We start from the raw sequence: 14,145 nt of genomic DNA, 5'->3' as shown, positions 1-14,145 counted from the left end.
CTGAGGAGGTGGAAATAACACAAAACAGGATACGCCTGGTCGTGGAGGAAATGCCCACACTCCTTGGAGGGAAGGACAATGAAAACCAGTCATTGTGCACAGACACCCAGAAGCTGGTGATGCCACCGGTGGGGGGGGGGGTGAGCAGGAAAGAAGGAAGACAGCAGGCTGGGGGAGTGGCAGAGATCAGAGAGACCCGCAGGCAGTTTAAGAGCAGGGAGCGGCTGAGCTGGCCACGGATCAATGAAGTCCAGGGGGAGGGTCTGGAATGGCAGGGTGGCAGCCAGCCTCCCCCAGGCTCAGCAGCAGGACAGTTTCCAGAATGTCCTGCAGATCAGGGGGCGAGGTCTTCCTCTTTGACAACATGGATGCAGCAGACTTTCTAAGCAGTGGAGTGAGAAAAGAAGATGTTCTAGGAGGAGCCCGTGGTGTGGCTGTGTGGCGATAGGCTTCAGCGTGCCTGTGTGAGGAGGGGCCCAGGGGACAATCAGGAGCAGGTGGAACAGGCCAGGTGAGACTAACGGGTGACTAAAGAAGACAGCGGCTGTGCGGAGGGCCCTATAGATGCCCCTGTCATTCCATGGTTCAACCGCCTGGTAGACTGACAACAGCATTTCCGCATGTCCGCACCCGTAAGACCTGAATCAGGTACCCTCCTCTGCAAAACACACACCCCCTGAGGAAGGCCAAGATTTCCTTGTATTCCCCTGTACCCACCCACATGCACTGGACCTGGAGTGAGAAAGGGGAAAAGGCGCACAAACCCAGTGGTGGTACCCTCCTTTGCAGTGGGTCTCTGCCCCCATCTCAGCCAGAAATCCTTGGCTTCCCATGATGGTTATGATGGCAAACTCAGCGGACTCTTGCTGTAGTCTCCCACCCGCAGTCCAGACTCCAGAAGACTCTTGATCTTTGGAAAACACTTCTCGGGTCATGTTCGCTCTCCTTGTCCAGAGTGAGAGGACAGGCAGACTTCTGTGCTTGGTCCCCGAGGCCCTGCTCCTCCTCCACACACGCTGGTGTGCACTCCCCTCCCCAGGGCAGCGCGTCCCACACTTGCCCATGCCTCACTCCACACCGATTATGTCAGAATCCCTGGTGGGGCCAGGGCATGGCTCATGTTCACTCCCCACAGGGGATCAGCGAGAACTGCTGCTCTGAGCCCCTAGCTCACCACCAGGGCCCTGGGGCTGGGCTAGAATTGCCGGCTGCAGTGCCAGCTGTTGGAACGCCTTTTCCCACCTCCCACCTGAGGCCACCCCCAACGCCCCCACTCTACGGGTTATCACCGAAGGGTATTCCTCCTGTCCCTGCCGCTTGTCTTCTTTGCAACTTTACATTTCTTTGCATAAATTCTTTGATGAATTGATGTGCCCCCCAATGGATGGTGAGCCCGAGGAGGACACGAACTGGGCCGGTTTTGAGCAGCATGGTGTCCTTGGCACCTGTCACGGTGCCCAGCACATAGTAGGTGGCCCATAAATGTTGGATGAACAGACAGACGAATGAAGAAATGCCTCGTTTTCTATAGGAACTTCTCTTCTCCCAAACATTTCCAGAAGCACACCATTCCCCTCTGTGTCCTTGCCGTCGCGCTGGAGAGAGGCTGCAGATGCGGGCACGGTGCTGACTTCCCTTGTCCACTAGTTTCCAAGGTCACCGGCTACAGAGGGAAGGCTGTGAGAGGGCGGGGTCCCTCCCCTGACGTTCCCGTTGGTGGAGTGACTGGTTCCCTTTGGTGTCCGGTGCCCCGTGTTCTTCGCTGGTGGGGGCGGGGGGCCTGCAACTCTCTAGTCTCATGCTCCTCAGCCGTGCGGTGCGGGAGCCGGGGCCTGACCTCGAGGGGCGCCCTGTGGTGGTGTGCAAGGGCTCCGCATCTCCCTGGAGCTCACACGTTGGCTTGCCCTCCCCATGCGTGGAGGTGAATCAGACCCCTCCGGGTGGCGGGTCTGAATTCGTCCCTGAACCCTCGCATTTCCCCTGGGGGCCACTGCATAGGGCTGGGTCTGTCTTCTGGAGCGTTGCAGGAGATTTTTTGGGAGTTTGCCATTTGCAGACTCAGCAAAAGGTTTTAAAGTTTTCAATGTTATTTTCTACTATTTACTTTTATATAATATTTGGCTTCTGACACCAGAATCATTTTTCACAGCACATTTTGTTATCTGGATATCGCCCCTCTGAACATGAACAGATTGAAATGTTGCAAATGCGTTTGATTTATTACATTTTCTAAAACCATGATGGGCACAATGTTTCTCCCTCTGATTTCAGTTCCTTCTTCTGAAAAAATCACGTTTGTTCAAAATAACCTTAAACTGTAGGCCAACTGGAACCAGCGAGTTGCCTGTGTAGGGTGTGAGCACCCTCTCTCCCAAGCCTTGGTCACAAGCAGCTGGGTTTTGGCCACTTTCCCTGTTTCCTGAAGGTCCACCCCATCCAGTGGGGCACCTCCATGGCTCCCCCTTAGGTCGATGTGTCTAAGCACGGCCGTCTGTTGGCTGTCACTTTGTACTGTGGCCTGGGCCACGCCGGGAGTGGGAATGCAGAGGGCGCTTGCTCTGGACAGCAAAGGAGCCCTTGTCGCCCAGTGAAGCCTGCAAAGCCACAATGCTATGCTGGCAGAGGCGACCAAGGTGGGGCCTAGTCCTGGGCAGGCCAGGGAGCCCCGGCTAGCGGGACCTCACCTGGGGCCAGGGAGCAAGGAAGAGCATGCAGGGCACAGGGGCCCAGGGCCAGGGGGCCGCTCTGGAGGGCCCGAGAGGAGCGGGGGAGAGGGGCCAGTTCAGGGCCACCAGCAGGCTATCCTAGGACTTGGGGTTTTACCCTGCAGGCCAGGCACTTTGGATGATATTCTTTAAACTAATGAAACTTTGTTTCAGAGGAACACACATGCAGAGGCCCAACGTGTGAGACAGAGGCAGAGCGGCTCAGGCCCTGAGCCTTTGACTTCCCCACCACCCTCTCACGGGCTGAGGGTCTCCCTCACCTGCAGAGCACCGTTTGAAACCCACGGGAGCGCGTCCCACCATGGTCAGGGGCGTGTCTGGGCTGGGGCAGCAGTTTCTCACCTGCTGTGTCCCTTTGCCTGGTCCTGCCTACTCCCCCGGGCCACATTCTGCAGCGCTGTGCACCCGCGGAGGCTGAGGCTGCTGGCTGACCCGCTGTCCCCTCCTCTTTACTGTCAGATATGGAGCTGGTGCTGCCGGCCTCGTGTGCCCTGTGAGAACGCAGTAGGTAACGGGCGGTGACACCCAGAGTGTGCGCGCAGTTGGCCTGCACCTAGAGCGGCTGCGGCGACCACGCCCCACGTGCGTTCCCCAAGCTCACGGGGCACCGGTAGTGGAGAACCTTCCTGAGAAGCTGCACCTGCACACAGGGGACACAGCAGAGGCCCACCCAAGCTGCTGTGCTCCGTTTTCCTTCCTCTTCCCGATGACATGGGTCCAGTCGCCTCCTTCAGGCACCCCCGCCTTTGCTGGCCTCATCCTTGGACGTGGCACCTGGGACTGGAGCCTAGTTTCTGGCTTTGTTTGAAAAGGTAGACCAGTGCTGGGAGGTACGTATGACAGCGTGGGTGACACTTCACGAATGGAAAAGCAGGCCCTGAAAGCTAATATTGCCTTTTCATCCTAAGAGAGAGCTGGCCGCAGAGGCGGGTGTTGGGGCCGGACTCCCCAGGAGTAAATGTGTCCTGGTTTCCTGCAAAAACAAACGGGACACAGAGAAATGACGCCATGTGCCTCGGCTGGAAAGTGGAGATGCGCCTGTGAACCCTCTGCACGGCGGGGGGTATGAGGTTGGACCCCACAAAGGACAGAACGAAAGGAAGTTGTGCTAAATGGCTGCAGGATGGTTCGAGTTTGGTACCAGGAGAAGCAAACCAACAAACCAGGGAGCAGGCACCAAGAGCCTTTGGGAGCTGCCAAGGGTTTGCCGGGGGAGGCTGTCTGGATGCCTTTTAGGTGGGCGGGGGCTGACGCGGAGACTGAGCAAGTGGCCCTGTCGCTCCAGCTCAAACCCAACTCTGATGCTCCTCTGCACGGCCCTCGCCTTACCTTCAGGATGTGAAAAGTGGCATTTACACACCCCCCACCCCCCCAACCCCCATGATAAGATGTTGTTTTTAAGATGAGATCTGCTGCTCAGGTCTCCTTTCCAGAGGTTTCCTGGTGCCATGCAACAGCAAACAGAGGTGGCAAACAGATGCTAATGGATCTGCCAGCGGATGCAAAAGTCTCTCCACCCCCAAAAAAGGCACTGCTTTTCTCTCCTGTTCTATGAGCCCTGAATTTTATCCAACAGTGTTTCAAACATTTGAGCAGGAAAGGCGGGGCGAAGGTCATTGGCTGGCGAGGGTCATCAAGTGTGAACTTTCCTGACCTGAATCCCTTGGCAGCTGTTCCCAGACAACTGCACCATGTTTTCAAAGTGCAAGAGCAAAGAGGAATCAGGTACGCAGGGACAGAACTGTCTGTGTCCTGTGTTGTCTTCTCTCTGTGCACGTTACAAAGCATTTGTATGATAATTTAAAACACTTTGGCAAAGAGAGTTTAACGCAAGGCAGATTTCTTTGTGTCGCAAAGACAGGAAGGACGCTGCTTGACAATCATTCTGGACTCCGAGGATCACGGAGGAACTGGGGGACATGAGTAATTCCAGTTCTCAGTGTACGTGAATGCCATGTAGGGCCTAATGGTGATGCTTATGTTAATCCGCGCTCCAGGGCCTGACAAATTCTGACTCGTTATGTCCAAGTACTTTTCTGTTAATGGATGTGAAGTTAAAAAAAAAAGTAAAAACTAAACCTCAAAGAAAGTGTTCTTAAAGAAATTTCACCTTTAATAAAATTGTCATCATTTGAAATAATGGGTGAGGGGAGCAGAGGTTCATTAACCTCTATGATACCCGAGTGGCACCTGGAGTGGAGGGCAGCCTTCCCAACACAGCACACAGGCCAGCCCAACCCAACGGTCTCTTTAGGGCAGGGAAGTGTCTCAGCTGGGGTCCTGTGTTGTTTGCAGAGCAGCAGTTGGGGGGGTGGTGTTTTACCCAGATCATTGTTTCCACTTATGGTTGTAAATATTTTAGATCAGGGCGTTTTGACTTTAATATATACTTGAATCCTCCACATATCTTGCTAAAATGCAAAGTCTCATTCCCTAGACCTGAAATTCTGCGTTTCTAACAAGCTCCCCAGATCCATGGACCACACTAACTCTTATAATCCTCCTCACAGAGCTATGGATTAAATACTATTACCCCGTTTATTGTTCAGATAAGAAAACGGAGGCACAGAGACTTGAAGGCACTTGCTCATGGCTATGTAGGTGTCGGTCACAGGGCCGGATTCAAACCCAGGTGTTCTCCCAGTGGGGGCTGACTCTCTATTCCCATCTGGCGTGGATGAGCCAGACCAAGTTGGTAGGAGGTGAGACAGTTGGCATTCTGTCCCCACCCCCACCCCCCACCCCCGTGTCAGCAGCATCCCACGTGGGGCTGAGTTTACACCCTCACTTGCTCCCCACGTCCTCGGGAAAGGCAGTGCGGCGAGGGGAGAGCTGAATTTCCTCCCTCCCCACATGCAAGGAGACGGTCCAGAGGGAAGCTATAAACATTTTAAATGATTACATCTCAACAAGGATGCCTGCTAGTAGAAGAAGGTCAAAGAAGATCCAGAGGCTCCTAAGACCCCAAATGTCCAGGGTCAGCAGTGTTTTTTTCAAGTTAATGGAAACAAGTCTTTATTAAGTAACTTTTAATATCAGAAAAATAAAACTCTTATAATTCTCTTTACAGCAAATATATAACATCAGTGATTTGGCGATCTTAAGTTAAAGGCCTTTTATCATAAAATATGTTTTTAAAGTTTTAAATTTTATTTGAATGGAGTTTATAATCTCTATGACCTCCCTATAAATACATAACAAAAGAGTGTAGTAAAATTAGCAAATACTAAACTGTATTGATAACTTATAACTCCTAGTTGGGGGTTTTTAGAGACAGTACACACACCTAATATATGTCGATTCCTTGACTTACCAGTTGCAGTGTACAATGCAACACAATGCAAAGTACACGCTTGGTGAACATTTGTCCGTAATGATGAGATTGCAGCTCAAGATTAGGTTTCAAATCTTACATTTAACTATTCTAAAAGCAATTAGTATTACCCCATAATATACCATCAAGGCAACTTTTTACACTGAAAAAATCAAAATAAAAACTATCATTTGTAAACTTTTACACAAAATGTAACTCTTCAAGTGGAAATAAAAAATAAAATTTGTCTATTTCCTATTCAATACACATAGGATTTCAATCTTTATTATATTGAGAAGTAAGCTCTTTTGTGTTGGGAAAACACAACTGAAAATCGTTTGTCATCCCAAGAACAAGGACAACCACACCTTGAAGGCGAAATGACAGTCAACAGACACAACAGCGAGATGAAGCAGGTGTTGGAATCATCTGACAGCCATCATAAAACTGCTTCAACAAGCAACTGTGAATCCTCTTGAAACAAATTAAATTTTTTTTTTTTTTTTGGTGAGGAAGATTAACCCTGAGCTAACATCTGTTGCCAATCCTCCTCTTCTTGCTGAAGAAGATTGGCCCTGGGCTAACATCCATGCCCATCTTCCTCTACTTTATATGTGGGACGCCTGCCACAGCATGGCCTGATAAGTAGTGTGTAGGTCCTCTCCCAGGATCTGAACCCATGAACCCTGGGCCACTGAAGTGGAGCACACGAACTTAACCACTATGCTGCCAGGCTGGCCCCATAAATCAAAAAATTTTGTCAGCAAAGAAATAGGTGATATAAAAAAGAATCATATGAAAATTATAGAACTGTATTATAATCACAAAAATAAACCAAAAGTGAAAAAAAAAACCCACTAAACGCCAACAAGCTTCCTGGATGGGTTCCATAGAAGAAGGGAGATGACAAAGACAGGATCGGTGAGCCTGACGACAGAGTTGTAGAATTTACCCAAGCTGAAAAACAGGGAGACAACAGACTGGGAGAAATACAGACAAAACCATCTCTGGGCCTGCGGGACAACACCACAGGAGCTGACATCGGTATCCTCGGAGCTCCAGAAGGAGGAGAGAGAGGGAGACTGAAAAATATTTGAAGAAATAATGGCTGAAACCTTTCCAAATATAGCAAATAGGATAAACCCAAGGAAGTTCATGCCAGGACACTTCTAATTAAACACACATGATGTCATATCCCAGAGCGTGCTAGAGTGGGCTCTGCCACGGAGCATCCACACAGGCCATGTGACAAAGAGGGACATGCCACCACCCACAGACACAGCCTCCCAGTGACTCCTAGTGAGTCCTTCCTGCTGTTCAGATGAGGTCCTGGCCTGCAAGGATGGATGGGGACAGTTCCTGGGAGGGTCACAGATTAGCTGGGGAGGTGGACTCATCGACAATCCACCATGGTGAGTTTATGATGAGTTTGTCCCTGCTGCTCCAATGAGGCTTGCCTACTGAGAAATCCCTCCTACCCTACACGTCTGTAAAGTGGGTGTACAAGCTCCTGTGCTCTCTGAGTGCAGGACACAAATAACATAGAAGATAGTTTTATAAACACCTTTTTTTTTTTTTTTTAACATTTTAAAGAGTTGGAGCCAGTTCCTCCCTACTTTTGTGGCTCTGCCGCTCTGACTTCAGACTCCTGGTGATGAGCTGCTCAGCTGGATGGTCCCCTCTCTCTTGGCATCAGGACTCCATGCAGTGAACGCAAGAGATGGTTTAAGAAAATGATTGTCCATTTCTACAGCTCAACACTCAAGGGAGGTGAGGCCTCGCCCATGTGTTCTGGGTTTCTCGGCACTTCTTTGAAACTGTTTAGCGATCTCGTGAAATTACCTGCTGAAGGTGAGTTTCTTTTCCCTGTAAGGACTCTAGAATAATACCTTGACAAATTCAGAATTTCATAGACTATATAAGTCATCTCCATCCCTGAATGCTTGCCTGTACACCAGCTGGCAACTCATAAATTCTTTTTAGTAAGTTTAAAGGCAATAGACACTTAGACTTTAGTAGTTTTGATATTCCTGCAAAAGGCTCGCAGACTCACATACATTTACACATCAGCCGGATGGCGGACTGGCGGGTGAAGCCCCATTTCCTCTGGGAGCTCCAGCTTGCAGGAGCAGGCAGGGCGGCTTGTGGGCAGCCTCAAGCACAGACTCAAATGGGCTTCAGAGGCCACACCAGGAGCCTGGGTGTGCCACCACCCAGGTACAGGATGTAAGGGGACACTGCACCTGTTACAGCAACCTTGCGTGCAGCCTATGGAGTTATCTGACCAAGCCAGGTTCCGGATCTCTTATTTGATTATTTTGTACCTTTCCTCCCTAACCCCACCTGCCTGCGCTCTCAGCTGGGACTTTCCCTTTTCCCTCATCCCTTCCTCACCAGACCCTCAACGCTGACTTCTTCTGCGCACACCTTCTCTTTTCCTCTCCTGGGACAACTAACCTTCCCTCTCTCTCACCAAAGTGCAGTTCTCTGTGTGCGTCCTGGCCCCCGTCTTTTCTTACTTTCTCTATCATTTCCGATCTTCTCTCCCTATGGGATCATTCTCAATCCCTTAAAAGTGCTTTAGTATCTTCCATCCCTGAAAATAACAAGGTCTCAATCCGAGGCTTCTCCAGCTGCTGGACGCCAGGCCCAGCGCCTCTTGCGTGGGCCACTTCCTTCCCACGCTCACAGTTCATTCTCAACCTGCGCCACCACATGGTTTTCTGTAATTGTAAACTGAGCATGTTCTAAACCTTCCCGTGGTTTCTCCTTGCACTTCAGATAAAAAATCCCAACTCCTACGACTGGCCTTCCAGGCGTGGCGTGACCTGTTCCATCTGTCTCCCACCCACTCCAGAACCCCCTTCCCTGCGACTACTCCATTCCAGCCACTGACCCTCCCATGATAGCTTGAAGACACCAAACTCTTCTCTGCCTTAGGAACCTTGCCTGTTTGCTCTGCAGAAATGCTCATCCTCATGCTGTTTATATGGACGTCATAACTGTGCCATCCTCACACAGGAGAAGGCCACCCAACCCCATTTACATTATATCCCTGCACGGGGTTTACCCAAAACCACCTCAACAGAAGCGTTTCACCACAGATTGCGTGGGCGACAGGATTACGAGCTGGAAGCCCACGTCTTTCCTTCCCTTTGGCTGGGATCCAATTGCTTCCCTGTTATTTGCTGGTCAGGTGCTTCACATTTCTTTACCATTCTGGCTGCTAGTAAGAGCTCGAGTAAATAAACTTCGTTTAGGAGAAGTAACATTAGCCAGCTTGGATCTGACATTGACATTGTTTTTCTGCAATGAGCCCTTCTCAGTCAGTGGGCTGGTTAGCCCATGCAGGGGACAGGCTGGGACAGACACTCCCACATTGTAGGGCTTAATGCAATCCCAAAGTTTCTCATGCACAGCACAGTCCTGTGTGGGTCGAGGGGTCTTCTGCTCCACGTGGTCACTCAAGACGCCAGGCTCCTTCTGTCCTGGTTCCTGGAGTTCTCTCCCTTCACCTGGCAGATGGGAGAAAATAGCAGGGATTCCGTGTAGATTCATGGGCAGGTCAGGGACGGTGCATGTCACTTCTGCTCACACGCCATTGTCCAGAACTCAGTCACAGAGCCTCACCCGATGCTCCAAGAAGCTGGTAAACACTGCCGACAGGGATGTGCCAGCAAGAAAGGAGAGCACAGGTATAGGTGAGAATTAGCCATTTCTGCCGCATCAGCACAATCTCGCAAATCTAGAAAGCATCCTCAGTTCAGATGTGTCAATAAACCCAGAAAACAAAGGCAAACCTAAACACGACCCAACAGTCCAAAGCCAAAACCATTTGGAGAAAGAAAACATGGTCTCAAAAGTGGTTTCCAAGCTAATCTATACCAGCCAGCATCTGTCACAACCACAGTCCCAAGTCAGTGGTCAGCCCAGCTACAGACCTGCAGCTGCTCAGTGCTGCCAACGGGACGTGGTACCCACGGCAATGCACTGAGTCACCAACCGCAGTTGCTGGCCTGCCTGAGTCAGAGCCATCTGCTCGGGGGGCTGCCACATAATCAGGCCCCCCCAGGCAGGGGACAGGTGCCAAGCCAAAGATGGCTGATTGGGAAATCCCAGATTGGACATCTGCTCTTTCGAGAGGTCCTCTGGGTTGGCCCACCACCCCAGCAGGCCTCCCCTCCTTGCTTCCCCCAACAATAGAAGAAAGGATGCTTCCAGACGCTTCTGGCTGCCAGAGCCCTGGCTGTCTTTCTCTGAGGGCCTCGGACACCCCCGAGGCTGAGTTGGGAGCCGAATGCGTGCCCTCGAAAAGCTCTGCTGGGACTTTCTGGGTGGAAGCCATGGTTTCCAAGGGGACAAAGTAGCCTGCAAAAGAAGCGTCCAGATGATGCCAGATAAGCTTGGGCCATGCCCAAGGGAAGGCAGCGCAGAGGGAGCGGCAGCTTCACATATGGGCCAGAAGCCCGGGAAAGAAAACACGAGGCTGGCCGGTTTCATCCCATGGATGTGGCAGAGAGCGTGGTTCCAGTGCCCAGGCGGGGCTGGCCCAATCGGAATTTCCCACTCCACCTCTAAGCTGTGTCACACTGGGAAAGTGGCCTGATTTCACTCTGCCTCAGTCTCCTCCCCCATAAAATGCAGATGATCACCCCTAGGTTTGTTAGGAGGACTGAGTTACATAAAATGCTTGCACAGGCCTCACCCCCAGTGGGCACTCATGGATGTCATAGGCTGTTGTCATTTACTAGACAAGACTTCCCATGCGAGAACCTGAGCCCGCACGCCCGGCCCTCCCTCCATGTGAACCCTCGGCATGTGCACACCTGGACCTACGCTGTCCAACACCGAGGTCCTGGCCACATATGACCACTTACAAATAAATTTAAATTCATTCAAGTGAAATTAACCTGAGAATCAAGTTCCTCTGTGCTTCATAGCCACGTGTGGCTAGCAGCTACCACGGTGGACGTCACCAATGCAGAACATCTGCATCCTCGCAGAAAGCTCTGTTGGAGGGTGCTGGTCCAGACAGGAGCAAATGGACAAGGAGGTGCTGCTTCCCCGCCTGCTGACCTGAGTCGGGGAGGACCGTTTCCGGGACTCATCAGGACACTGGGGCTGCTCAGTGGTCTCTGCCATGTGGTCACAGATGGGAAGGGGCCGGAAAAGAAAACCCAGACGCATCAGAGACAGACGCTTGACTGCCAGGAAACGTGCCCCTGCCAATATCTGGGCCGATTTCGGGGACCTTAGTGGGGCCCCTTCTGTTGGAAGTGCAGAATGGGCCTGAGAAGCGAGGCAGATCCTCACACTCAGAGCAGGTCCGTCTTTTTAAGAGAAATAGAGGAATGAGGCCGTCGGGAAGAAACAACAACAACAACAATAATAATATAACAAAAGTAAGTAATAATTATTAAGCATGTGAAACATTTCAGGCCTGTTTCCAAATAACAAACGTGCATTTGTGCATTCTAAACCAACGGTAACTCCATGGGGTAGGTATGACTCTTATTTCCATTTCACAGATGACGAGATGGAAACAGGTTCGGTAACTGCTAAAGGTCACATAACTACGGAGAAGCAGAACTGGATTTGAACCCCCCACCCCTACCCCCGCCCCCCGCATTAGGACTCCGGAGCGTGTACGCTGTCCACCTGCTCTGCCTGCTGAGTTCTAACCTGTAGCCTCCCAGAGTCTCTGGGAGAGGGTCCTTCTCCGAGATGTGTGTGCACGTGTGCCTCTCTATGCAGGTGAGCAGCGTTTATAATATCAGTGTGTTTTACGTGCTTTCGTGTTTATAACAGAAATCACAAACAGATGGCCTGATGCCTCCTTTTTTTTTTTTTTTTTGGCCTAAGTGTTTTGGGAAAAAAAAGTACAATATTTTAAAGGGGTATATTTAAATTTTTTTTTCTACTTCCAGGTTTTCTTGAAAAATGGGAAGCTCTGGCAACTCTCTGCCCACCTTCTCATATGTAACTGTTAGCTGGAACTGAGTATCGGGGTTCCATTTAAGCAACATGAGCCCCTTCCTCCCAAACACCCACACATTTCTCCTGTAGGCACTTCTTTTACAGCTTTATAGAGCTATAATTGACATGCAAATAACTTCACATATTTACAGTATACAATTTGTTGAGTTTTGATATATGTGAACATCCGTGAAACCACCACCAAAATCAAAATAATGAACACATCCATCACCCCCAAAAGATCCCTATTTCCCTCACATCTACCCCCCCCCAGGCAACCACTGGTCTACTTCCTGTCACTGTAGGTTTGCTTGCCTCTTCTAGAATTTTATATACACAAAAGCATGTGGTATACATTCTTTTATCTGGCTTCTTTCACTATATAACTATTTGGGATTCATCCATTTTCTTCTGTGTCAGTAGTCCATTCCTTGACTGATGAGCAGTACTCCATTGTATGGATCCGCCACTGTCTGTCTATCTGTTCCCATGGGGCTGGACAGGTGGCTTTCAGATTTCAGCTATTCCTAATAAGTCACTATGAACACCCATGTCTTTGTGTGGACTCGTGTGTGGAACCGTGTCTATGCCCATGGCCACGTCCACTCCACCGGGCAATGTGTTATCAGGCCCACGCACGCCTGACTGAGTCCCTGGGATAGGAGTGAGTGGCTCATCTAATCCGCAGGAGGTCTCCTTTCCTCTGTCCTGTCTACTCCCTCTCTACAGCTTTAATCTGCTTGTGGATGCACCTCTCTCCCTACCATGGGTGGAACTGTGTCTCCTAAAAGAGGGTATGTTGGAGTCCTGACCCCCAGCAGCTCAGAATGCAGCCTTATTTGGAGAGAGGGTCTTTACAGAGGTAATTCAGTTAAAATCAGGTCATTAGTGTGGGCCTAATCTAATATGGTGTCCTTAGGAAAAGGGGAAATTTGACACAGAGAGAGACACACACAGAGGGAGACCATGTGAAGACACAAGGGGAACAAGCCAAGGAAAGTTCTACGGCCAAGGAGAGAGGCCTCAGGAGGAGAGGGCCCTCTGGAGGAGAGGGGCCCCGGGGGGAGAGGGGCCCTGGGGGGAGAGGGGCCCCTGAGAGAGAGGCCCCGGGAGGAGAGGGGCCCCGGGAGGGGAGAGGGGCCCCAGGGGGAGAGAGGGGTCCCCAGGGGAGAGAGGGGTCCCAGGGAGAGAGCCCCTCCGACCCCTCGATCTTCTGGCCTGCAGGACTGTGAGAGCAAGAAACTGTGTTGAAGCCGCCTGGCTTGTGGGCCTTTGCTCTAGCAGCCCTAGAGATTCATACCTACTCCTACTGCAGGTAAATCCGTTTCTGCCCCATGCGGCCCTGGGCCAGGTGATGACCCAGTGAGAAGTGTCAGGATGCGCCTGGAGGCCTTTGGCTCAGGGACCTGCAGCGGCTGTCAAGGCTCCAGTCAGAGCCCTGGGCCGAGTGGTTGCCCGACACACACACACATGGGTGCTCTGGGCCCCTCTGTCGCCCTTCCTCCCGCCCTCTTGCTGACTGTGGAATGGTCCCTGTGCTCCACAGGAGTCCCAGGTGATGTCTGTGTGTCTGTCCTGAGGGTACAGATGACTGAGAAACCATCTGATCCAACTCTTCATTTAATAGGAAGATTGGAAACCACTGTGGAACTCTGACTGCGAGTCAGCTCTGAGCAAGATCTCCTCCACGAAGACTTCCATTCTTGTGTTCCACTTCCTTGTTTTGGTAGAAGAGAGAACAGATTGATGCAAGATGGCCCCCTCATCTTTTATGGCCAGGCCGTGCATCACTGCGCGACACTCCCATCACACTGCTCTCCTGGGAATTTGGCATCCACACCGGAGGTCCAACGATGACATGCAGCTCACTTTTAGCAGTGGGCACAGTGACGGCTGTGCCAGGGTCCCCAGGCAGAACTGCATGGCAGGTGCACATTCCCGGGCACCCTCCTGCCTCCCCGGACACTCTCTGCCACGGAGCCCCTTGTCCCTGGTGCCCTCTCCAGTGGGTCCGACTTGAACCCGGGTCATCCCTAGCTATAAATACAGCAACATGCATGCGCGCACACACACAGACACACACACACAGCCTTCTTCTTGCCACAGATCAAACACAACTGGAAAACAATA

This window comes from Diceros bicornis, chromosome 22 (genome assembly GCF_020826845.1).
Source record: "Diceros bicornis minor isolate mBicDic1 chromosome 22, mDicBic1.mat.cur, whole genome shotgun sequence".
Taxonomy (NCBI): domain Eukaryota; kingdom Metazoa; phylum Chordata; class Mammalia; order Perissodactyla; family Rhinocerotidae; genus Diceros; species Diceros bicornis.
The sequence above is the reverse complement of the archived record's forward strand: the minus strand, read 5'-3'. Positions refer to the sequence as shown.